Raw genomic sequence first — 25,955 nt, forward strand, 5'->3', positions numbered from 1 at the left:
GATAATCATCTTCAAAACCCCAGGACCTCTTTAGCAATTTTAAGAGCCATTTCTCTCATGTTTAATTTAATAAACCACAAGTCACCAACACTAAACAAATTGTCTCACCTACATTTTATTTAAAGATCTAGGACATTAACCTGCAAATGTTTAAATCTGCTGAGATTTTTCATACCCCCAAATCTATTCAAATTTGTTCAACCAATTCAAATCATGGACCCAAGCCCCCAAACTGTCACAACACGGGGAAAACCCTCCTGCTTAATTTAAAACCAGCAACACAGAAAATAATTATCCTGTGCAGTAATCTGTAATATTTTGAGTGGCCAAGAGCTATTTAAAGCAAAAATGAACAACTTTATTTCTTAAAGTATAACAGAGAATAATTAACTAACAACTATCTACAATTCCTTTCTCTCACCTATCTTTTACCTTCCCTTCTCTAAATCTAGCCCGATAAAACTCCCAATTAAGATTTACAGAGAAATTCAAGTTTTAAAACCCGCCAGCGGTCAAATCTTCTTTTTATCTTCGTGAGTAGATTTGATCTCTATGCAAACTCCCTCTCTAGACAGGCACCTCTCAGACAGTTCTGACTAGCAGTTGTTGGTCTGGTGGCAGTTCTCCCCCCAACTGTTCAATTTTCCCCTGTCTTATATCCCAAAGCATCGGATTGTATAATTAGTTTTTAAGATTGTCAGTATACTCGTTTCAAACTTGATTGGAATTTGGTAATTTTCAGGGTATAGTTTAAATTGATTAGCCTAATTTGAATCTGCTTTGAAGTTTCCAGATAACTAGCTACACCTGTGGCTGAAGCTCATGTTATATGGTGTCTTACTGGGAACACTTGGTGCTGTCACTGTTAGCTTTTACTCTCTTAAAGCTATAGTCCACCCACATCGCCTGAAATTTTGAGAAATGGTCTGAGGCCATATGGGCCTCATGCAGAATCTTTAACAGTGTGCCAAGAACCCTATTAAAAATTGAAATCTGGGGGATCCAAGATGGCTTAGAAAATCACACTGCAGAGCTCCGCATCACAGCACAAGCAGGACAATCCTTTAACCCGACCAACCCAGGCCTTTGTGATATCTTGGGACTCCGGAAAAATCATGGAGTTTCAAGAAACTTCTAAAAATAACTTACCTGTGCTTCCAGCCATCTAGAGCTGCTGAAAAAGGGAGCAGGAGCATCCGAGGCCTGGTCTGCAGTTCAGCCTGCAGGATCCTCAGAGTCAATTACTTTCCAGGCCCTGGTGAATGAGCTCTCGAAATCTCATAATAAGCTGGGGAAACAGATTGAATAGAAGTTGGCTCCAATCTCTTGCATGCTGCAGAAACATGAGCAGCAGCCTGGAGACCTGGAGAAGCGAACAGATGAGGTGGAGCATAGGGTCACAGTGATGGAAGCCAGTTCATTCAAGGATAGGGTCCAAGCCCTGGAGACGCAGATCTGTAATCTGCATGACCAAGTGGATGATCTTGAGAACAGGGCAGGAGAAAAAACACTCAATCATCGGTCTGCCTGAGGGTAAGGAAGGTGAGTGGCCTGCGGAATTTGTTGAGGACTGGCTGCCGAAATTCCTTGACTTGGAGGCTGGCATGAGAGGATTGAAGATAGAGAGGGCTCACCGGGTCGCAGCGCAGAGATCGCGTCTAGATCAACGTCCTCGTCCTCTCTCGATGCAATTCCATCACTATAGGGATAAGGAGAGAATCATGGAAGCTTGCAGAAACCACAGGAAAGATCTGAAGGCCCTAATTTATGATCAGGCTCTAAGATCATGTTCTTTCAGGACTCCTCAGCGGTGGTGATCTAGAAACGAAACTCTTGCAATGGTGTCAAGAGAAGCTTGGGAATCAGTACTCCCTGAGATATCCGGCAGTGCTTCAGATCACCTTAAATGGATCCATGCATCTCTTTGACACATCAGAAGAGGCAACAGACTTTGTGGACAAACTAACCTAATTTGAACAATTTTAGGATGTATGAATAGTGTTGCTTAGGTGTGTATTTATCATTCTGTAAAAGAAACAGAGGAAATTTCTTTTTTTTTCCTCAATTGATAATAATTTTCTTTAAACTATGTCTGGTGGTGGTTGAGATGTACATTTTCAATTTCTAAGTTAGGATATACCAAAGGATGGGTGGGGTATTTATTCCTTTTTTTTAAGAAATTTTGTTTTTATTCATATTGATATTTATTTATTACCGCAGGTGTTTATTATTGTCTGCTTATGTTTGCTGTGCGGCTCTAGCTGGGAGAAGTGAAGATGTTGGGATAGTTAGATGCTAACTTATCGGTATTGGAATATGTAATTGCCCCTTCTGGGCAAGGGGTGAGATCCCCTACTCAGGGCTGTTGGCGCTTTAGAGATTGGTGTTTTTTGTTTTTGGTTTTTGTTGTTTTTAATTCTCAATAATTTTGTAGGTTTGTTAAATGTAGTGGTTTCAGTTTACGTAGTTTCTATATTTGGTGGATCATGTGACACTAAGGCTCAGCAGTTTGTGGTTCGGGTTCCTCCTGTCTGGAATTTAAATGCTATTGCAGAAGATAATGGCTAATGATTTGATGACAAGGTATACCTGGAATATCAAGAGAAGTCACTCACCAGTTAAGAGAAAGAAGGTATTTTGAGTTTTAGAAAGGAGAAGGTGGATATTGCTGTGTTACAGGAGACACATTTGGATGACAAGGAGCATCTGAAATTACAGCAGAATGGCTTTGACCGAGTTTGTTTTTCATCATTTAATACCAAAAGTAGGAGAGTGACTATATTGGTTAGGAAAAATCTCTTGTTTAAATTGTTGGAGTGTGGAAAAGACAAACGCAGGAGGTTTGTAATTGTTAAAGCCTTGATAAATGGGGAAGAATATGTCATTTTAAATGTTAATCTCCCTCCAGATCATCCCTTTAAATTTTTGGTAGAAGCTTTTTCTAACCTGATACGTTTTGAGTCCTGGCACATCATTATAGGGGGAGATTTTAACTCTCTCATGGATCCCACAGTAGGCAGGTTGCCCAAAGGTCCCTCAATACCCTCTGTACAAACTAAACAGTTAGTGGGTCTGTGTGGGGAGTTAGGGTTGGTAGATGTCTGAAGGCGTCTCCACCCTACAGGTAGGGATTTTACGTTTTTTTCCAACCGCATAGATATCACACGAGGATTGATTTTTTTTCTGACTCCTGTGGTAACCCTGGATCTGGTGGCATCTTATACGACTGGTAATATTACAATCTCTGATCAGGCTCCAGTGTATCTTATGGTTAAGATTAAGGACATTACAGTGGGTTTGAGGTTCTGGCGAATGGATCCCTTTATCCTCAAGGAAAATAAGTTTGTGGAGTATTTCTCTAGTGAATTTTGGGCATTCCTGGATATCAACATAGGCTCGGTTGATAGCTCATCCGTTTTCTGGAAAACTGCCAAAGCCTATGCTAGGGGGTTAGTTATTTCATATTCTTCCAGTAGGAAGTGGCAGAAGGGTAAGCAGCAATGTCTCCTTGAAGCACAGTTGAAAGCAGCCGAGAAGACTTTGACAGACCCTCATTGGTTAAACTACAGAGGACTATGGCGCTGCGGTCGGCATTAAATTCCATGCTCATGCAGACGGCAAAGAAGAAGCTGGCGTTTGCAAAGCAAAGGTTATGTGAGCATGGTGACAAGCCAGGCAAATACTTAGCATATCTTGCCAGAAAGAGGAGTGCCCCACAAGCCATTACAGCGATTAGGGAAGGGTCTGGGAACCTAACATGTGATTCTGAAAAGATTAATGTGGTGTTCCAGAGACTTTACTCTAAGCTATATCAATCTGAGGATTGTGAGAGGGGGCAGGCCAAAATGGAATCCTGGTTTAGAGATCTGAAGCTCCCGGGTGTCACTCCTGAACAACAGCCCTTTCTCAACAAGAAGTGCAGGAAGCTGTGAGGCAACTTCAGAGTGGAAAGGCGCCCAGTCCTGACAGATTTCCCAGTGAATCCTATAAGGAATTTATAAGTACACTGTCAGGCCCAATGTTCAATATGTTTAATGAATCACAGTCATGATTGTCTCCCATCATCTCTGAGAGAGGCCAATATTTCACTTATCCCGAGAAAAGGGAAGGACCCGGAAGGCTGCTTCGTACAGGCCCAACTCGCTCTTAAATGAGGGCTTTAAAATCCTCTCTAAGACTCTCGCATTAAGGCTGGAGACTGTGTTGCCTTCTATTATTAAAGAGGATCAGATGGGTTTTATAAAGGATCGCAAATCCTCCAGTAATGTTAGGAGGCTTCATAATATAATTCAAGCATGCCAACAGCAGTCAATACAGGGATTGGTGATTTCTCTAGATGCAGAGAAGGTATTTGACCGAGTTGAGTGGCCGTAGCTTTTCTATACTCTAGACTGGTTTGGTTTGGGCGAAGTCTTCATAAGATGGGTAAAGGTTCTTCACAGTGGCCCTCTTACGGCGGTCATCACCAGTGGGCTACGATCAAGTAATTTTAACAATTTTAGGGGCAGCCAGCAGGGCTGTTCCCTTTCATCATTTTACAAGTCCAGGAAGGAGGAACTGTGAACGTATAAGTGTTTCGTTTGGCTAGGCTGAGTTATTATTAATTATTAATTTGTTGTTGGTTATTTATTTATTTAGTCAAATAGCCAGTTTGGGTTTTTAAAAAATTCTATATTTTTCTTTATAAGTTTATACATTTGTACATGAGGGTGGGTTGAGGATTTTCTTTATTATATGGGTTTTTTGTACTGTTTTGAATTGTATTGTTTTGTATTTGTAATATTAAAAAATCAATTTTTTCGATAAAATGATATTTAAAAAATCAAAATCTTCCTCATATTCTCGCAAATGTCCTCTTATGCCTCCATAGAGATCTCAACCCCTAGTTCTCTCTCTCAGACTGCACAAAGCCACTCAATGCCTTCTAAAAGATTACCCCATAACGTATGATAAAGAGTATTATTGGAGAGGGTACTTTTAGCATGAAGCACCCTTTTCTCCATAACAGATCTGTGGATGTCAGTCAAAAGCATGGTCTCTTTTTGAATAAAATCCCTGACCTGAAAAAAAACAAATAAGGTCTCTGCTAGCTAAACCATATTTACGGGTTATTTGGTCAAAGGACATCATTATTTCACCTTCAACTAAATCACCCAAGTAGGAGGTTCCTCCAGCTGCCCAGAGCTTAAAGTCGGGGTCCATTATCCCTGGCTGAAAGCTCAGCTTACTAGCTATTGAGGTAAGAAAGAACATTTGTCTGTATTACCTTCACTCTGCCACATTGCTCTCCATGCCTTAACAGTATTAATAATTATTGGATTATGGCAATATTCTGTTACCGTCTTCATTTTATCTAAGAACAACAGGTGAATGAGGGGATACTTTGTCTAGGATACTTTACTCGCCATATTGACGCCGGATCCTCACAAGCCCAGTCACTAACAAAAGATAAGTGGGAACTTAATTGGTATCTTTTAATATCCGGGAGGTCCACTCCCCCCAATTCATGAGGCAACTGCAATTTAACCAGCTTAATAAGAGATCACCTGTGGTGCCAAGTAAAGGAGCTAAACCATCCATTAAGTCTCTGGAATGTTTGCCTCGGAAAAATTAAGGTAAGCATTTGTACAGGATATAGCAAACGGGGGAGAATGTTCACTTTGAGAAGAGCTATCTGGTCTAGCCAGGATATTAGAAGTGCCTCCCATCACTGAAGATGTTTTTTAATCCTGTCGAGCAAATTGACCTTAATCAACGGATCAAAGACAAGAGTAACAAAGATGCCTAAATAAAGAAACCCTCCTGTGACCATTTCAAGGGTGATTCACCCTCCACCTCAGATATCCTCCTAAGCCACCCCCCCCCCCCCACATAGGCATAGCCTCTGATTTGAGAAATTAATCTTACAACCCGAAAAGGAGCCAAATGAATTGATACATTTATCAAATGGGATACCGAGACCATTGGATTCAGCAAAAAAATGAGAACATCATCCACGTACTATGTGATCTCATGCGATTTAGATCCTACTTCTGGGTCGGCTATATTAGGATCCCTATGGATTGCCTCTGCCAGCAGCTCAATCACCAAGGTGAAAAGCAATGGCGAGAAGAGACAGCCCTGTCGATTGCCCTTATGAACAGTTAAATAACAAGATCTCACACCATTGGTGACAACCGCTGTCAGAGGATCAGTATGGAGGACCCTCACCCACCTGACTGGCAAAGTAAGAAATAATTATCCCTCTGGCATAAGCCTTAGCAGTCTCCCAAAGAATGGACGAGTTACTGGCCGTGTCCGAATTGGTAGCTAAAAATGCATTAAGCTCATTGAGGAAACATTTGACAAACTTACTGCCCTTAAGAATAGAGGGATCCATTCACCAATGCTGAGAGCCTGCAACACTGCCCTTAGCCATAGTCTTCAGATATACTGCAGCGTGATCTGAAATAGTGATATTTCCAATTATACAGGATGTTACCGAATCCAAGGATAATGCAGGGATGAGGAAAAGATCAATCCTAAAATGACATTTGTGTGGATTAGAAAAGAATGCACAGTCCCTGCCTGTGGGGTGGAGATGCCTCCAGACATACACCTACCCCAATTCCACACGTAAGTCCACTGGTTGATTAAATTGTAAAGAATATGTAGAGGGGCCTTTAGGCCTTCTATTCACCTTGGAATCCATGAGATAATTAAAATCTCTCTCTATAATAATCTGCTCCAGTGCAAGAGCCATCAGCTTGGAGTATGATCTACCAAAAATTTAAGGGGGTGCGCTGGGGACAATAAACATTCAAAGTACGATACTCTTCTCCATGTATTGAGGCCTTAAGAATGACAAACTCATCTTTAACCTGATCTAATAACTCTAGTGAAAGATTCTTCCTAATGAGTATTGCCAATCCCCTGCTCCTAGTATTAAAGGAGAAGTACACCTGATCAAACCCACCATGTTGCAATTTCAAATGTTCTTTACCTTCAAGGTGAGTCTCCTGCAAAATGGCAATGTCCACTCTCCTTTCTAAGACTAGAAAGCACCTTTTGCCTCTTAACTGACAAATGGCTCTCTCTAATATTCCAGGTACACCATTTGAGGACACAATTAGCCATGACTCTCTACAATATTATTTAATCTCTAAAAAGGAAGGATTTGATTTATCAACTGCTGAGCATAAACAAAAAAAGTCATAAAAATACTTTAAAGTACTACTACATCTAGCATACTGACATCTACATAAACAAAAAGCCAACAAACTAAATCAATTACAAAACACATGACTCGATAGGCTCTTTCAACTTTCACCTTGTTCAACGCAACCTCCAGACCAAGCAATCGTGGCAGCCAGCTTTAAAAGAGGCTCGCTGGCTGGTCACCTTCTAGTCCTTCCAGCTGCCCCACAACACGAATGTTCTTCAGCCTACCTCTATTCTCGAGGTCTGTAAGGTAAGAACCTGATTCTCCAGTACACGAATGTGTTCTTTTGAAGAGTCAATCATGGTTTCCGAAGCTGCGGTCCTTCTTTCAACTTCTCCCGTTTGGTATTCAAGCCCTTCCTGCTGCTCCTTGAGCTTGTGGAGTATGGCTGAGATTGGGGCCAGCCTACCGCCAAACTTCTCCTCAATCGACGACGCGATCTTGCAAACTCCGTAGCCAGGGCTGGTGAGTAAGCAACACCGATGGACAAGTGGATGTAGCTGCAGCTGCGGCCGTGGAAGTGTCCTACTTCTCGTGAGTGTCCCCGTGTTGGGACTTGCTGGAACCTTTACCTTTCCTTATGTTTCTTTAATAAAGCAGACTTGATAAAAATTTTGTATAAGTTCTACAAGTTCTAGAGCTCTTTAAATGCCAAGGTTTCATAGAAATAACTCAAGTGGGGAGGTGAGAGCGCTACTTTACCTAACCTGAGACACAAAGCTCAGCAAAGCAGGCCTCTCAGATTGCTGCCATCTTGTATCCCCCCACTGCTTCCTCTGACAGCTCATTCTACACTGCACCATACTCTGCATGGAAATGCTGCCCAATAGGTCCCTTTTATATCTTTCACCTCTCACACTAAACCTATGCCCTCTAGTTCTGGACTCCCTCGTCCCAGGGAAAAGACCTTACCTATTTATCTTATCCATGCCCCTCATGATTTTATAAACCTCAACACTCCAGGGAAAACAGCCCCAGCCTATTCGCCCTCTTCCTATAGCTCAAACCCTCCAACCCTGACAACATCCTTGCAAATCTTTTCTGAAGTTTTTCAAGTTTCACAACATCCTTCGGATAGGAAGGAGACCAGAATTGCTTGCAACATTCCAAAAGTAGCCTAACCAATGTCCTGGACAGCCACAACATGACCTCCTAACTCCTGTACTCAATGCTCTGACCAATAAACTAAAGCACATCAAAGGCCTTTTTCACTATCCAATCTTGAACATTTTCTTCCAATTAGCTCATGGCTGATCCTCACAGCTACCTTAATTACACATCTTCCCACCCTACCTCCTGCAAAAATGCCATCCCATATTCCCAATACCTCCGCCTCCACCGTATCTGCTCCCAAGAGGACCAGTTCCACCACAGAAAACACCAGATGGCCTCCTTCTTTAAAGATCGTAATTTCCCTTCCCATGTGGTTGAAGATGCCCTCCAACACATCTCATCCATGTCCTCCACCTCCGCCCTCAAACCCCACCCCTCCAACCAGCTCCAAACCCCTCCCATTATTCTCTCCACCCCGGAGTCTCCCTGCCTCATTCCTGATGAATGAAAGGACTTTTGCCCGAAACATTGATTTTCCTGCTCCTCGGGTGCTGCCTGACCTGCTGTGCTTTTCCAGCACCATGCTAATCTAGACCCTTATTTCAACACTGTCTATCTTTTCTGGTTTCATAACTATTTAAAATCTTGTGAACAAAAATTTATCAATCTCACTTTTGAAAATGTCAATTGACCCAGCTGCTGCAATATTTTGGGAGAAAATATTCAAGATTTCCACCACCTTTGTACAAAGCAGTTTTTCCTGACATCACCACTGAATACTATACCTCTAGTTCTAAGTCTATTCCACCTTGTTCTGGATTCCCCTACATTGCTAATGTTTTGTTTTGTAAATTATATATTTTAAGATTTGATTTTTTTTAATGTTCCTCAACAAAAGAATCTGAATGAAGAACTGTTCATTAATCCTAACATAAAAGCAAAACAAAGAAGTTTGGTTTAATTGTGGGTCAAAGATAACTTACGTTTATGCTACAAGGTCAGAGTTTGAAATGAGAAAAGTTCCGGAATGGATGACCCATCTCTGGTCCTCCTCGTACAGCAAATGTGCCATCATTATATCAATAAATTACTTCAATTATTTATGTGGCTCCCAGATTAAAAGAAGCTGGAAAACAAGAGAATTACTTGGTGCAACTTGCCAGTCTGAAGGAAGTGTCTTATATTTCACTGGCAATGTAAATTATTAAAATCAATCACAGATTCAAAAGTTTTGGTTCTGAGGTCTAAAAAAAATCTTAACTTACATTTCTGCTTGAAACATCTCAATTATGATGCATTACTATGTTGATGGGCAATGTGTTTTCAGGAGATTCCTTTGGTTTAATTTGTGTGTGTAAAGTATGTGTTTGCTCATAGAAGCAAACAGTCAAGCAGTTCCGTTTGGAGTCAATGTTTGTGAATGATAGAGGCCGAAAGATTTTTCTAAGCTGAAACTCATGTAATAAATCCACAATAACCCTGATTGCCCTAGTTTCAGATGAAAATAAGTTTGCTTGACTTGAAACCCAACAAAGAAATCTATACAACCCCTTATCTAGAAAACAAGTAACTAAGTTAGAGAATATAGTGAAACCCACAAATGAATCAAGAGGTACATTGTTGGGAGCTTGTGAGGAAATTTCAAAGGATTGCTTATACAAAAGTTGATGAAAGGATCCTCATGAAATTTCATACCTTGAAAAATACCTCAAATGTTGGGGAAAATTTGAAGTGAATTCCTGAGGGCTGTGGTACCCTTTAGGCCTAGTCCCAAGAAAATTGAATTAAACTTCAAAATATCCTAGGTGGCAAATAAAAGCAAAACTGAATTAGTGGTAAACATTTGTAAAACTATTGTGTCAAGTTCGAAATGTTTGCTTTCCTTACTTCATAAACGCATATATGCAGCAAATTTTGTTCTAACAGCATCTTATGGATCAGCACTTCTGATAAACCGGCAAAAATTAAATACCTCAAATACTACGAAGTTTACTGCATTACCATGTCCAATGATCATAGTAGTTTTATTTATTTACTTCATTGTAAATATATTTGTTGTTCAATTGAATAGCTACACAAAATATCAACAGTTGATTCGCTTTTGAGTAAATTTCTCTTCAAGTACTAATATCTACCACAATGTTTGAGTAGTCAGTTGGGACTTTGAGTGAGAAGGTTCTCTGCCAATAAATGTTATTTAACGTAAAGTTGCATTATTATTTTAATAGTTTATGCTGCATTACATTTCTTTTGTTTAGTGTGTATTTTTATGTTGATTATGTGAACCTTTGATTATCTAGAATACTTGATCAGTTCGCACACTCCTGGTGCCATAGGTGCTAAATTATAAAAAGTATAAATAATACAACAGAGATTTTCATTGCTTAAAAACATCACAATGTTTGGCACAGTTTCTTCCAGCTGACTATTCAATGCTCAAATATCTTCTAAAATGTTAATGATCCCTACAAAATCATAACACAAGTACAGGAAATATTTCCACTTTATATACCCATTCAACTCCTTTGATCACTTTATACACCTCAATTAAATCATTTATAGTATGCTCAATTTCTTTTCAATTGAATCCTTATGGAAAGCATATAGTGACTTTCCCACATTAGTCAAACAGCAGTTGACCATTGCCTAAAGATTACAGATACTCAATTCGAGTGAAGTGCAGTTATGATACAATCCCAGAAGAGAACACTAAATTTATATTATGAACTGTTCAGCAATCAGTAACTTTTTATTTAAAGTAGACAAAGTTTAAACTCTTACGTATTTACTAAGGGAATATAACCACAAGATTCCATTATATAGAACAATCAAAATAAACTTTTCTATATAAGGTTAGAAGAGTAAGACAATTTATGCACACGTACACACATACAAACATCGCTTACTCAAACATCAAGAATTAAAATGAGGTAAACACAATTAACAGACAAACTGTGGTCAAACATCCCACAGAACACATCAAAAAGCAGATGTGGTTAAGACAGATCCCACAGATTTCTCAACATCCCATCCAGACATTAGTGACATTGCGGTTCATCAAATCTTGTTAAAACTTTGTCTCCATCACAAGGGATCCCAATTCTTTAAGTCTGAAGATCTTGGAACTTCCTTAAAGCCATTCCATCCAAACTGCCTCAATAATTGCTTACATCTTGCGAACTCAATTGTTTCTGCCCAGATGGCATTCCCCAGAATTTCTGAGAATGTTCATAAATACCAACACAACTCCATCTTCTTACTAAATGGTCAGCCACAGGCTCAGAATTTCTTTTTACTCCAACGTTTCTCAGTTCGACCAACTTTTGTGTTTCATTGCTCACACTCTCAGCTGTACTAAACTATGAAAGCTTTATTTTCTAGCCCTAATTCTTTCTAAAGCATGGAGCCACCAAAACGTTCACTGGGACTTCTCCTGAGTCCCAACTTATGCAGCCAGTTAACAACACTATTTCTGCCTAACCTTTTCTTTAAGAGATCAAAGCAAAATGTCCAAACTCCTGCAATTGACCAAGAATCTATTCTGAGTGATCTATCAAACACTTCCAGCAGTTCTTGCCCTTATTACCAGGCAAAATCAAAGGTAACTAGTGTTGCAACATCCTGTGACTAAATGTTACCATCATCACAGGCTACCCCTTTACACAGTAAACATGGATGCAGGAAAAATGTCTGTATCACTATTAATCTCTGTGCCATTTAAACAAGGGAAACAGAGAATTCAAATGATACAATTCCACCAACTGGCAAGGTACTCAAATGCACAAGGAGGAACTGATAGAATGCAAGAGACATACAAAGTCCCATTTAGCAATCAATCAATTGCATGAATAGGAAAGGCTTCCAGTCTATTGATCTACAATTCATGTATAGATTAGATTAGATTCCCTACAGTGTGGAAACAGGCCCTTCGGCAAACAAGTCCACACCGACCCTTTGAAGAGCAACCCACCCAGACCTATTTCCCCACATTTACCCCTGACTAATGCACCTAACACTATAGGCAATTTAGCATCGCCAATTTACCTAACCTGCATATCTTTGGTGCTGTGGGAGGAAACCGGAGGAAACCCACGCAGACGCAGGGAGAATGTACAAACTCCACACAGACAGTTTCCCGAGTTGGGAATTGAACCCGGGTGCCTGACGCTGTGAGGCAGCAGTGCTAACCACTGAGCCACTGTGCCACCCCTACTTTATTCTATATATGTATATCCAATACTCAGGAAGCTGTCACTATGCTTTTCTTATACAATAATCTACTGACTCCAAGTCATGTATCAGGGTGTCATTTTATAACTGAAATAACTCTAAGTAGTTATGGTAATTGATAATAAAAAATAAACTTGGGAAATGTGGACAATCGATATAATGAAACCCATGGTATTACAAGAAGTGCCTACAGCAGCACATAGAAGCAAATCTCATTTCAGATGATGTTGGAATTCAGTGGAAATGTACTTTAGTGAAAGTCTCCCAATTCATTATAGTTTGCCAGGTATTACAAAACCTTACAATGAAGTAAGTTATGTTCCTCCCAGAAGCTAAAGGAAATAATTATGAAGTTGAGAGAAGGGCCCCCATCCCCACAACATGGGATGCGCACCGGAAGCTGATGACATGCTAAGAGCTACCAGAAGCTAAAAGAAGCAGCACACAGTTTGGCAGCTCTCAAGAAATAAAAGCTGACAGAAGTAATACATTTATTGAACTTCCAACTAAAATCCACAAATAGTATGATCAAAACCTCTGATAACAGTCATTGAAAAGATTTTGCATGCAATAGAAATAACAGAATTACACCTTCCATACATCACCAGCTTGATAGATTTGGTGCTAATGTTTAGTTATTTTCCTCACCTGTTGAAAACAGATAGGGATGTGAAAGGCTGACATAGATTTTCAACCAAGAACAAAGTGGAGGTTGAACTACTAAACATAACAGCATGAGGCACATGACATTTTGAGATGTGTGTTTGACTTCCATCAGAAGAGTGAGCTGTGAGCTTACTGCTGCTTTTAATTGATAGCTTGCGCAGTGGTTCATGAGAAACCTGAAAGGGTTGCCATGATTTAGAGGAAGGCTGCAATGTCAAAAGGAAATTCCCTTGATAAATATTGAACTATTGAGCTGAAGCTGCCTGAAAAATATCTGTTGCTGCATTCCCAAACTTCTCTAACAGTGTCATAGTGGATGTCCTGGAGGGAAGGACAGCTGCTCTTTGCAGAAAAATGCGGAGTACTCTACCAAATAACCACACAACTGATGAGCAGAGGTAACTGAATATATAATTGGGGAAGCAGTGGTACAGTGGTAACATCACTGTACGAGTAATCATAGTTCTCAGTTTGGGGGAATAGTTTTGAATCCCACTAAGGCAGCTAGAGGAGTTTAAATTTATTCCATTAAATAATGACATCTAGAACTGAAAGCTGGAAAATGAAACTATCATTGATTGTCATAAAAATCTACTTGATCCAGTAATAACACAAGGATGTTGCCAGGGTTGGAGGGTTTGAGCTATAGGGAGAGGCTGAATAGACTGGACTGTTTTCACTGGAGTGTCGGAGGCTGAAGGGTGACCTTATAGAGATTTATAAAATCATGAGGGGCATGGATTGGGGAAATAACCAAGGTCTTTTTTCCTGGGGTGGGGGTATCCAGAGCTCGAGGGCATAGGTTTAAGGTGAGAAGGGAAAGGTTTTAAAATGACCTAAGGGGCAACCTCTTCACGTAAAGAGTGGTGCGTGTATGGAATGAGCTGCCAGAGGAAGTGGTGAAAACTGGTACAATTACACATTTGAAAGGCATCTGGATAGGTCTATGAATAGGAAGGGTTTAGAGGGATACAGGCCAATTACTGGCAAATGGACTAGATTAATTTAGGGTAACTTGTCGGCATGGATGAGTTGGACCATAGAAACTGTTTCCATGCTGTACATCTCTATGACTCTATAACTCTATCTCTTAGACAAGAAAATCTGCCATTCTTACCTGATCTGACCTACATGTGACTCCAGACCCACAGCATCATGGTGGACTGTTAGCTGCTCTCAAGGGCAATTCAGGACTAACAAAAATGCTAACTTTGCCTGTGATATCCATATCCCAAAAGTGAATATTTTTAAAATGTCAGGGCCATCACACCACAGTTAGGTAGGGATCTGAAAAGAAATTCAATTACTTCACCAGAGCTTCCAATGTACATCTCCTGTTTAAAATTCTGCATTGCTTGTATGTACCATCTACAAGATGCACTGCTTCATTTTATCAAGACTTGTTCAACAGCATCTTCCAAACCCTCAACCTCTGCCACCTAGCAGGACAAGAGTACTTGATGCATGTGAACACCACTTGCATGATAATCGTGATTTGGAAATGTGTCGCTGTTCTTTTACTGGGTCAAAATTCTGAAATTATCTTCCAGATGGCACTGTGGGTATGTCTATACCACATGGAGTGCAGTGATTCAAGAATTCAGCCCACTGTCAACTTCTCAAGGGCAATTAGGGATGAACAATGCTGGTTAAACAACACAACTCGACTCCTCTGAAAGAATAAACTAAGAAAAAATGTCAACAGAATTATTTGGCCTACATTTTCTCACTTCTTCCCACAGGTAAACTGTGCTGGAACCGACAACTTCACATCCTTTCATTAGGCCACATAATACATTCCTCCTCATTTTGTAAGACAAGCTGGGGCACAACAAAAGGATGTAAATTAAAAGGGGTTCCCCCTAATTCCTAAAGTCCTTACCCCATACTTTGGTATCAATGACACAAAGCACAACAATGAATTTAATCTTCACCCGGTATGTTGATCCTTCGTTAGCACACCAAGCAACAGCATATGGTCACAACACCAGCTGCTCAGTATGTTCTCATATAAAAAAGCTTAGTAAAGAGTGGACACTTAGTCAACGAAACACCTGCACATCTTCCCATGATGGACCAGCTGTTGTTTCCAGCTATTGCCCTAATATTTGGGAACACTACAATTTTATACATCTCCATGATCCATGCACGAGGCAAATAAAATATTGTCTTAAATCAGATGATCAGGCTTAGAAAACCCACCTTGGCCACTCTTCTCTGATCATAGCAGGCTCTCACTAATGTGCTGCCTGTGTGCATGCCTAAACAGGTGTTACCCCCTGGGCAAAAAGAACACCTTTCACCCTCACCACCCCTTCCCTCACAACTGGTAGCCATTGTCCATTCAGTCTGTGTGTGGGAGGCACTATTTTAATGACATGTCTCAACATGAGTGTGGTGGTATGTATCAGTTCTGTTGGACTTCTGTTAAAATAATCTTACTTTGTCTCAGCAATATTGTCTTCAGTAAGAATCTTCTCCTTCTTCACAGCTCCATGTTCACACCATTCAGAAATAATTTTGGGAATGGCAAACTACAATCCAAGAGATCTCCCTGGTGTGGAGGGGGTTGCCAACTGTCCAGGAGCTCATACTAATGGATCAGTGCACCACAATCCATTTCTAATCTATGTAAGGTTGCATTACACAGAAACAAGATAAAACAGTCAATCACAATGTAAGTAGCCAGCACAATGTATGTTATATCAAGCTCCTACACGAAGGAATCGTGTGGTGACAACTTCAGCTGAAGCTCAGGCAACTGCTGTTCAGGTCCAGCATTTGACAAGCTCTAATGTTCTCCACAACTTACATAGAGACATCAAAGGGGCTTCTGTCATATCATATCTATCTCTCATCACTGCAAAAAATGAGATACAGATGCATATGCATTCAAGTGTCACAATGTGAGTAGCCTGTTCTTTCTCCAAGAACAGAAATTTATTCAGTTCAAGATTTAAGAACATAAAAAATACAAACAGGAATCTACCATAGAGCCCTGCTACACTATTCAATGTAACCATGCCTGATCCTGGGTTTCAACTCCATTTTCCCACCTCTTCACATATTCCTTGATTTCCCAAGAAACTATAAATCTATTTACCTTGTCTATAAATATTCAATGATGCAATGATGGTGTCTTCAGAAAGTTCTGTTGTAGAGCATTGGCTGAATCACCTCATCTCAAACTCGTGATCAGCCCCTTACCTGAAAACTGTACCTCATTGTCCTAGATTCCCCAGCCAGAGGGAACAATGGGCTGGATTTTCCAAGGAGTGGCAGTCTCACGGTAAAAGAGGAGAGCTCTCAATGCTTGGATGAGATTCTGATCAGGTGTCCTCAGAAATGTGGAGCTGCACTTCAATTCTGACAATTCCTTTGGAGAATGAAACTCTCAGAGGTTGGCAGCCACATTCACTTTGCAGGGCAACCAGCATCATTGAAATTGATAAGTTCTTCCATCACTTTAACAGCAGCTGTCAAACAGTAAGTACAAAAGGTAAGTGTGATTTGAAGGTGCTAAGTGGGTACGGTGCCACTTGGGAAGGATGCTGGATGAGGACCAGGTAGGGTGTTTTTGGGTTGGATGCCAGATAAGCAAAGTGCTAGATGGAGAGGAAGTTGGATGTTGGGTTGAGTTGGATCCAGCAGTTGAAATGTGTCACCTGACTTTCTGCTCCAATTCTGTTCCTTTCTATTGGTGCCATCATTAACCTGCTCTTTGCAGCAAGTATATTGACTATTTGTAAGGTACAATTTGGAGGAAAGTGTTTAGGGGACTGGATCCTGTTTTAAGTATGCAAATTAGTCCTTAATTGTAATTTTAACCTCCAGCCTATGCAGAAAGGTCCATGAGGTTTGAAAGGAAACTGAAAACATTTTTAGAAGATATTCTGTTTCTTCCTCTTCCTCCTCAATCCAGAAGGAAATCTTCTCTGCTCCATTTCCCCTTCCTAAATTGGTTCCTCTCTCAACACATAGCTTAGTTTCAGGATCCATTTGGTTAGGTCCCCTGCCGCCCAACATCCACTAGCTGTGTATCTCATCCTGAAAGGTTTAGACACAAGACTGACTCTGATCATATGTTAATTCATCTACTTACATTTTAGGATGTATTTAAAACATTCTTACAGGTAGTATTAATGTTTCTTTCAAACGCACAGTCTATCAATTAAGAATGACTCTGAGTCAGGAGCCAAGAAGATTGCCTATAAGATGTAATGAGCCCAAAACCAGAAGTTTATTTCAAGTTGTGAGCATCTCCATTGCAAACAAGAGTCTGCTACAACATAGCTAGGAAAAATGCATTGATAATCAAGTTCCATTGTATCACAAGTCATCACAATGTGTGAATACTTAATTAAACTACCAAGATGATCAATTTGCCTGACTGATTGGCAGTCAGGACAAAAACAATTCACTGCAGGCTTCATCACAAACATATATTTTATTATAAACACATTAATTCTCGAACCAATGACAAAGAAAATGAAAGGATTTACTGATCTACAATTATGTGATTTAACTACAATCTTTTAAAATCTCAATTGTACACTCATAAATAAGTAAGATTAACAAAAGACAAATAGATTGACACAAATATTGAAGTGGAAAGTATAGTGAAAACAAAATTCTCAAAGCCCAAAGTCCATATCACAAATTGTGGCATTATTCCTAAGTCTTGTTGATTTTAGCAATGATAAAATCATGAGGGGCATGGATAGAGTAAATAGACAGTGTCTTTTCCATGGTGTGGGGGAGTCCTAAACTAGATGGCATAGCTTCAAGGTGAGAGGGCAAAGATTTAACAGGAATGTAAGGAGCAACCTTTTCATGCAAAGAATGGTGCGTATATGGAATGAGCTGCCAGAAGAAATGGTGGAGGCTGGTACAATTACAACATTTAAAAGGTATCTGGATGGATACATGAATAGGAAGATTTAGAGGGATACGGGCTAAATGCTGACAAATGGGACTCGATCAATTTCTAGGTCAGCATGAACTAGTTGGACCAAAGGGTAAATTTCCTTGCTGTATATCTCTATGACTCAATAACTCTATCAGATGGATCTAGGTCCTTCTTGTATTAGAATTCATTTTAATTTTCATGGTTTTTTTTCTGTTTTCACTCACAGAGAGAAGGAAGAAAGATGTTCTCTTGCCAGGTCTGGCTGTATTGTTCACATCAGTCTGCAGCAAACTGTAGCTCAACAGTGACTCCTGGCACCACTCTGACTCAATAATGTAATAATGTCACGCTTCGAAAAGCAACATAGTCTTGTACAATTAAAAAGTTGCACCACTTGCTTTTGCCAATTTGCAAACTTCTCCTGGTTTAGCAACCACATAGAATTGTCTGACTTCCATTTCATTTAGGGTCCCAAAAGGAAAGACACAGATCCTTTGCCTCCCTACCACCATATTGTGAACCCTCAATTCTCCTTTACCTTTCACAATTAATAGTAAATTAGAGAGACAGCTAAATAGGCAATGTCAGTAATATTTAGCCATTGTATATTGCTATTGGAAGGTACTGTGTGGCGTAACATTAATGTCCTCCCCTTTAGGCTAAAAGATCCAAGTTCCAATCCCACCTGTCATGAAGGTGCATCATAACATAGAGTCATAGAGATGTACAGCACAGAAATGGACCCTTCGGTCCAACTTGTCCATGCCGACCAGATATCCCAACCCAATTTAATCCCATCTGCCAGCATCCGGCCTATATCCTTCCAAACCCTTCCTATTCATATACCCATCCAGGTGCCTTCTAAATATTCCAATTGTACCAGCCTCCACCACTTCCTCTGCAAGCTCATTCTATACACATATGACCTTCTGTGTGAAAAAGTTGCCCTTTAGGTCTCTTTTATATCTTTCCCCTCTCACCCTGAACCAGTCTGAGCAATTTCCTTAAAAAAAATGTTTTGCCACACAATGATAACATTGGAACTCTAAACAAATTTAATTACATGCATATATTAATTTTTACTGAAGGAATGCATATTGCAACATTTTGGGATTCACTAACAAAAACAGAAAGTGCAGTTGGACTTGACACTGAGGCAATACTCCTTTTACACAGTTAAGGAAAATAACCATAAATTCTACCTGCATAAAAATGTCATATAAATAAAGAGATTATGAATATTGTGGACATCAGATAGATAGAAAGAAAATATGCTTTGAGAAAGATAAGGAATCTACTTTTTAACTACAGAAATGATCTTAATGTACAGATTTAAATACAATCCTAACAGAACACCTCCAACTTAAATCTATTCAGATGTTCAATATTTCCAGTCTGTTCAAACAGCTGTGGAGGAAAGTATAAATTAAGTAAACACAATGCATGTGCCCTAAAATAAAAACAATGAAGATTAAATTTGCATGCAATCTGGATACAAACAAATTATTACTCAAATGTAGTTTGTTGTTAAACCACACTAATTATTTGTTCCATAATCAGCTCATTACATGCAACTTTAATTTGGTTCTGTCACAATAGAGTTGTATATTAACTTAAAAATTGAATAAAAGTATTCACCAATTACAGTTTGCAATCATTATGACAAATACAAGAAAATAAGCAAATAACTTGTATTTATAGAGGAGCTTCTATGACCTCAGGCCATCCTAAAGCACTTTATAGCCAATTAATTCCTTTTGAAGTCTAGTCTCTATCATTATGTAAGAAAAAAACATGGAAGCCAATTTCTGGAAAACAAGTTCCCACAAACTGTAATGAACTGGATAGATTTTTGTTTGTGACATGAGGGGAAGGATAAGTCTTAGCCAGGACATGGGATGATCTTGCTACGCACTGGGGGAAAAAATGGGATCTTTTGTGGTAATCTTTAAGACAGACAGAGTCTCAGTACAATATAACATGTAAAGTACAAGATGTCTGACAACGCAGCACTTTCTCAATTCTGAGCCGAATCTGTACCCATGTCCTGAAGATGTATTCCAACTCCCAATGCTTTCACTTGCAAACAATTATATTACTCATGACTCATAGCATCTTTAACAAAGCAAGTGTCCAAAAGTGCTTCACAAAATAAAACTAAAATGACAAGCAGTACCAGAAGAGAGAACATAAAATGTCTGGTCAGTAAAGCAAGTTGAAAATTAAGCTAGGCTAGCTTGGAGGAGTGCTTGGAGAATAAGGTTAAATGTCTGAATAATGTCTGAAAACTCTTCTGTTTGTTGTGGTGTGGCCACCCTCAGCGACATGGATCCTCAAAAGGCCAATTTGGAGCGTTAAAAATTATGGAAGCTGGAATGTGAGCAAGGTGCAGCAAAGCCAAGAATGAATTTTTAATCAAGCACAAGTATATTGAATTCAATGCATCAAAGGTAGGGATTTACAAACAGTAATATTAAAGCAGGGCTTACTGTGGGTCTGGGTCTGGGAGCAGAGATTTAAATGAGTCGGGTTTGAATTTATATCGAGCAAATATTTGGATGACCAACAAAGACTACATTGTAAAAATAAAGTATTGAGAGTCAGGAGGTTCACCTGGGGTGAGGAGAACATTATCATAGGTGTAGAGGTATGTAGAATTAATGGAAAATAGATAGCAGATGGATAGGAAATTAACAACTGGATGTGACAGGACACTTTATTCATACATAGTCAGATGTGGTTCATCCAAGCTGCCAGTGAGAAGGGTGCAGTCAAGGGAATCCATATAGTTGGTGAGAGCTTCAACCTTTCCAACCTTAAACTGGAATAATTCATGTTCATTTTCATAATTTGATTTTGGATGAGAAACATGACCGTTTATTCATAAAAAATTCAAGGTCGATGGCTGAGAGGCAAAGCTCAATGACTTAAGCATAAATAGGAAGCTGAAATTATTTATATGGATAACTGCAAATAGGTAACATTTAAAAAGTAAAATGAAAAGAACCTAGATGAATTCTATATGATGCCCACATGAATAAGATGAGAGTGGGTTGTTAGAAATATGCTGACCATATTGGGAAAGGTAGGAGTCAAATTAAGAGAGTGCACTCTAAGGGAAATGTACTAGTGAGAAAAATGCATGGAATACTGAACCATACAGTTGCCAAACAGATGTTAAAAATAAGAAGCATTAAAAATAAGTCATGGGAGAGTACAATCATGGCCATGGGGTGTGCTTTTACCAACTTGGATCAAGACAGTTTCTGAGCTGTTGGCAGGTGGAGCTTGAGTGTATGAAAGCAGAGAAGAAAAAGGTGAACATGAAGCTGTGCAACAATGGCAAGTTTAAGAGCAGGATCAGTGATACTTTCTATTGTAATTACAGCTTTTCAGTGAATGCACAACCTTGAAGAAGTAGTTAACTGTTTTACAGGTTGGAATTCCAGAGTGAAACTAGAATTAGATGATTATTTAAAACTTGATAGATTTGACATTCCTAACCTTTTATTTATAGAGACCCTCTAAGAGAACAAAGAAAGTCAACAGCTATGGAATGACAACTCAGAGTGTTACATATGATGCAAGTCATATGGCCTCACAAATTAAAATCATGGATTAAATGCACCTATTATCATTATACAGATGGGAACACATATTCTGGTTGCTTCACTGTAATACTGTTTTAAAGTGTTACCATATGTCAAACCATAACGTCATATTATAAATTCAATTTTCAATTTTTATTACTGTTCTCAGATACTGAGAACTCCAATAATATATTTTAAAGGATTACAATGCCCTGTAAGATAAAAATATCATTGAACTAAATTGAAGTATGCAATACGGCTGTACTATCACATGGTAACATCTTTGAAAATAATAATAGATTAATCTTAGTACTTTAACTTTGTCCCATTGAAATTACATTCATTTTTCAACATAATATAACCCTTGTAACTGTACTTCTAATAGAGTTTTATATCTAATCTTAGGTGCTCTATAGTTTTGCTAAATATTAAAGTTGTGTGAAACAAAATTTAACAGGATAATCTCAGTTTATATGTGAGGATATGCAGTGATCCCATAGAACCACTATCAACAATTTACATCTGCATCGTATTTTTAACACATTAAAAAAAATCTTAAGTTACTTCAAAGGAGAATTATCAATTACATTTTAATAATAAACCATTTAAGAAGATATTAAGCTGATATTCAAATCCTACCCCTTTATATAGGCTTTTAAAAAGCATGCTAAAGGAGATGAAGTAGATAACAAGAAGTGCTGAGACAGAGATGACGTGATGTATGGAGGTGGAAGTAGTTCATCTTTATAAATGGTCTAATTCCATCAGAGTCAGTTGGCAAAGAGAGGAATGGAGTTGTTGTCTAATGAATAGATCTTGTGGCTTCACTATTCCCAATATTTAGTTAGAGGGAATGTCTTCTCATCCAGTATTGGATGTCTGACATGCAGTATGGTAACCAGAGGCAAAAGGTCAAGAGACATACTGGTGTTATCAGCATCTATATAGAACTTAATGTTGTGCTTTTGGCTACATATAATTGAGAAATAAGATGAAATAAAGGATATATTTAGGTGTGGAAATGGAAAGGAAAACCATTGCAGTTGACGCTCTGGCTTCATCTAGATAGATAAGAATGGAACCAGGTGAGTAGAGTCCCAACCTCCCCAAACTGGATGATGGAAGTAGGGGTTGGAGAATGACAATATGGTCAACTTTGTCAAAGGCAACAAAGAGATCAAGAAGAATGAGAGGAATCAGTCGCAGACATATATGTAATTTTGAGAAAAATAATCAATGAGTGTAGTAGCACTAAGGTTACAAAGATTTTCGTTTTAAATATCTGTTGTTACTTAGCTGCTCAAAATGAATATCTTCTATTGGAAATAATAATTTTATTTCAGGTTTACAAGATCTGTCTCTCCAGCTAGGTTATTTTTGAACCTTTTATCAAAAGATGTTTAAAAAAGAGATCTGTTGATTCTTTAATGTTTCTGAAAGTTTTGTTTCTGAAATTCTTGAAGGTATTCAAATATTTTAAAAATGATTAAAACAATAAAATTTGTGTTAATAAACATTCTGTTACCAAAAGTGTATGTAAAAATTATTTCATGTTGTTGCATCAAGGTACTGAGAAAACACAGCTATAGAAAAAAAATGAACAATTATAACTGGGAACACAGGCCATAGGCAATGTACAATGCACGAATCACCCGGTACTAATTACAAGTGCTTATAACTTCCAGTACTTCAGGCACACTATTTTCATTAACTTGTAGCCTCTTGAAACACAAAGAGTTTAAGGCACGAACCCTAGGCAGATGTTCCTCTTCTGCCAAGGTGAACATTTGTGATTTAAGGGGCTTTCTTATTGTCTGTAAAACAAAGATGTTTCCTATTATTTTTTTTCTAAATTGGTATTTTGAACAAAACATAGTGGTGACTATTGTAAAACCAAAATGAGAACAAAGTACAGACATAGGCCACATCTCTGTTTATAGTAAAGTCTGAAAAAAATGGAAATCTCTTAACTTGGTACTTTTGAAGTGGTGAGAACTGTAACTTAAGACCTTTCGATGTAAAGTTGTAACTCATATTTTCGATTATTAAAACTTAACTTTACTTTAAAAGGTATGCATCAATTTAACTTAACTTTTTCCATAAACAAGTTAAAAATTTAGTAGCAGCTGTTATTTGACCCTGTACATGACTACAGACATTTGACATGCTGACAGATAATCAGTAAAACTAGTGGGAGGACAGAGTATCAGTCATACCATATTGATAATGCCAAATTATAATTAATGCATGGTATTTTGGAACAACTAATTACAAAATGATATATATTAGAAAATTAATTTTAAAATGTATTCAACTTTCCTGTTCAGAAATTGGACTACTTAGCTTTCGATGTTTTGATAGAATAATGACAAACACCATCCTAGATTATTTCTGTCCACCTTTTTTGCTGACTTTAATAGTTATCCTATACATACAGAATCATCATGCATAAAGAATCTTCCAGATTGTCTTACCTTAAGGCACATACCACAGTGTTTAGAGAATGATTCAGTCACAAATAGGTTATGGTCAGCACTAGAAGTGGGACATAAAGCATATCCCAAGGGTATTCATATGTATTTGGTTCACATAATGCATTAGAAGTTAATCTGGTAAAAGAACTGAGCAAAGAGGGGTTTTTTTCTAAAGATGGTTTTAATGGTGCAATTCTTTTATGGATTGGTTCCAGTGCAGCTGGAGCCCGTATGAGTGCTAATTATTCTATTGTTGTGTGATGTGGTTTCAGGATGTTTATGCTTTGAACATTTTCTTCAAACAAAATTTCAAAGTTCCAGTAATTATAATGTGATGCATTGATATGTCCATGAAAAATGTAGAAAAGAATGAAAATATCCCATATGTAAATATATTTTTGTTGTCATAAAAATAGATTTGTAGACAAGAAGTGAATGCTGTCCAGTTGCTCTGGTTTCCTTTAATATTTTAGCTGTTGTTCACTTTGACTCTATTTACTATGTCACATTCTTTAAATTTCTGCCATTTGTAGTGTTTCATCTCTTCTAGCCCTTTTTGTATATTTGAACCGAGAATATTGTATACTTTTGGGACCAAGAATGCACTTCTCCACAGGTCATCAGATTGTCAGATTTTGAAGTCTGAGGTCCACTGGGAATCCAGCTCCTCCAGACTTCACCCTCCCCTCCCTCCCTATACCCCCACACTAAGAACATTGCATGGATTCAACAGTGTGAACTGACTCATTCGGAAACCTTGCCATTTCCATCCCCCCGCCAATCTACACCAGCACTAACAGCAGGGTCACCCACTCCCACCCTCACTCCCTCCCTCCCTTTCTCTCACCTCAGGAGAAACAGCCTGCAATAGGACAGAGAGGTTCAAGCCCAGGGGCGGAGGGTCTGACATCCAATCATCACCCTCCACCCCCCAACATGGGGTGGACCCTGGCACGAGCCAGAGATGAGGTTGGTGCAACATTGAGGGCCGAAAGGCCTGTACTGCGTTGTAATGTTCTATGTTCTATGACTATGAATGATGGCTGAGAAAAAGGACCAAGTCACAATAGGGCAGAGTGAATGCTGCACATGGCTGTTCAGGTGGGCAAAGACACTATGTGTATTTGACGCTACAAGCTGGGTGCAATGAATAAGGTCTGAATCTACTTTCATTGACTGCAGGCTAGTTCGGAAGGGAAAAGGACAGGTACCTCTTATACTAGGAAAGATGTCCACCACTTCTTGAAGAGGAGTTGTATTCTATCTGAAGACAGATTAGACCTGAAAGTTCCCTGATGTCAGTTTGGAAACTTTGGTCCAAGCAATGAAGATGAAGGGAGTTCCTCAGAAAGCAGTAAATCCTCCAGGAAAGAACTCTGCTCTCAGTGGAAGAACTCTGTTCTCATGTCAATGCTAAATGTTTCACTTCCAGGACATGCCTGCAGCCAAACCGAGCTTAATGACCATGCCAGATTATCAATGTAGAATCGCAATTACCCTCACCTCACATCTGCATCCCCACTTGTCACAACACTTCCTTAACATACTACCTATTGTCTAGTTCCTCCTTAAACAAGTTACTGACAATTCCGACCAAAATGTGATGGATGAATTTGCCCAGGTGTCCTACAATGCTGAAGCATTTAAATCAATATGAAAACAAGCCAATACCAAAGCAAATCAGTCCTACTTTATTAGAAACAAAGTCACAATAATTTTTAATACTAAACATACGATCCTTAATCCTACTTGGCTCCTTAAGTTCCATTACATCCCGAGTCACTTGTAAATTTGCACAGTCGCTCTCACTATGCCTCTGTCTCTGGGTCTGC

The 25,955-nt window shown here is 38.9% G+C and overlaps 1 long non-coding RNA gene across 1 annotated transcript in view; it reads right to left on the minus strand.

The window, feature by feature from the left end:
- The window catches only part of LOC132822337 (uncharacterized), a 130,415-nt gene extending 106,951 nt beyond the window's left edge, over positions 1 to 23,464 (minus strand). Inside the window, exon 1 of the long non-coding RNA XR_009645433.1 lies at positions 23,401 to 23,464. This is a non-coding gene — a long non-coding RNA (uncharacterized LOC132822337). The remainder of the gene's footprint in view (positions 1 to 23,400) is intronic.
- Between the last annotated feature and the right edge of the window lie 2,491 nt (positions 23,465 to 25,955).

The sequence above is a fragment of the Hemiscyllium ocellatum genome, chromosome 14, assembly GCF_020745735.1.
Source record: "Hemiscyllium ocellatum isolate sHemOce1 chromosome 14, sHemOce1.pat.X.cur, whole genome shotgun sequence".
Taxonomy (NCBI): domain Eukaryota; kingdom Metazoa; phylum Chordata; class Chondrichthyes; order Orectolobiformes; family Hemiscylliidae; genus Hemiscyllium; species Hemiscyllium ocellatum.